The sequence below is a fragment of the Penaeus monodon genome, chromosome 15 (genome assembly GCF_015228065.2).
Source record: "Penaeus monodon isolate SGIC_2016 chromosome 15, NSTDA_Pmon_1, whole genome shotgun sequence".
NCBI lineage: Eukaryota > Metazoa > Arthropoda > Malacostraca > Decapoda > Penaeidae > Penaeus > Penaeus monodon.
In genome coordinates this window covers 8,170,641-8,171,409 of record NC_051400.1, presented here as the reverse complement: position 1 = coordinate 8,171,409, position 769 = coordinate 8,170,641, and the positions used below count along the sequence as shown (strand labels likewise).

General features: G+C 41.1%; 1 protein-coding gene across 2 annotated transcripts in view; it reads left to right on the top strand.

Moving 5' to 3' along the window:
• Positions 1 to 769, top strand: part of LOC119581727 — a gene marked incomplete in the record, with an annotated part of 43,949 nt that overhangs the window by 9,615 nt on the left and 33,565 nt on the right. The window contains 1 exon segment of one of the 2 annotated variants that reach the window (XM_037929855.1): positions 160 to 257. 2 annotated transcript variants of the gene reach the window in all.

Here is a 769-nt window from a genome sequence, read left to right as displayed (position 1 = left end):
GTAATCTGAATCGTTGTAATACACTCTGGAGTAAATAAAGTTATTTGAGGATATCAATAATGTTTGCGGACGTCTTTTTGTCTAGATTACGGCATGAGTCATGAGTTCCTGAAATTAGACGGATTAGAAAGAAAGGAAGAAAAACATGCGTTGGCACCTGCGGATCGGCATGGAAGGGTTGCATGGAAATTCGAAGGCTTATTGTATTGCTGAAGTCAGCGGCGCCGGTTGTGTGGGTTTCCGCTGCATGTGTGAAGGTTAGGAAACGTTGACATGAACTTTAGAAATCTGGAAGACATAAATGTACGATCACGATAGTTAAAAAAAAAATAGTGATACTGTTTCAGTGATAAAAATGGCAGAATGCAAACTGAAAGCAAATATGAAAAGAGATAATTTGTGGTAACGAAAATCATTTTCGTGCAAATTGTAAGAACATGAGCCATGGTAAACTATGGTAAAGACATGGAGACTTGAATAAGTGCGTGCGCTTGTTTTTTTTCACTCTTTATTACTGTGATGAGTATGCATGTGAATAATGCCACACGTGTGCGAACTTTTTCATCTTGATGTCTGTATGATAAACAAACATTTCCCCCAAAAGCGTAATCTGCATACTGTGATAAAAAATAACGCGCTAATCGGGGGCGTCATTTAGAGGAACTCGGGGGGGGGGGAGGCATTACCCCCAAGATTCTGATTACCCCCCTCAAGGTCAAGCTTGCCCTCCCATCCCTCCAAGGGCGACACACACACGATTTGGTTTACT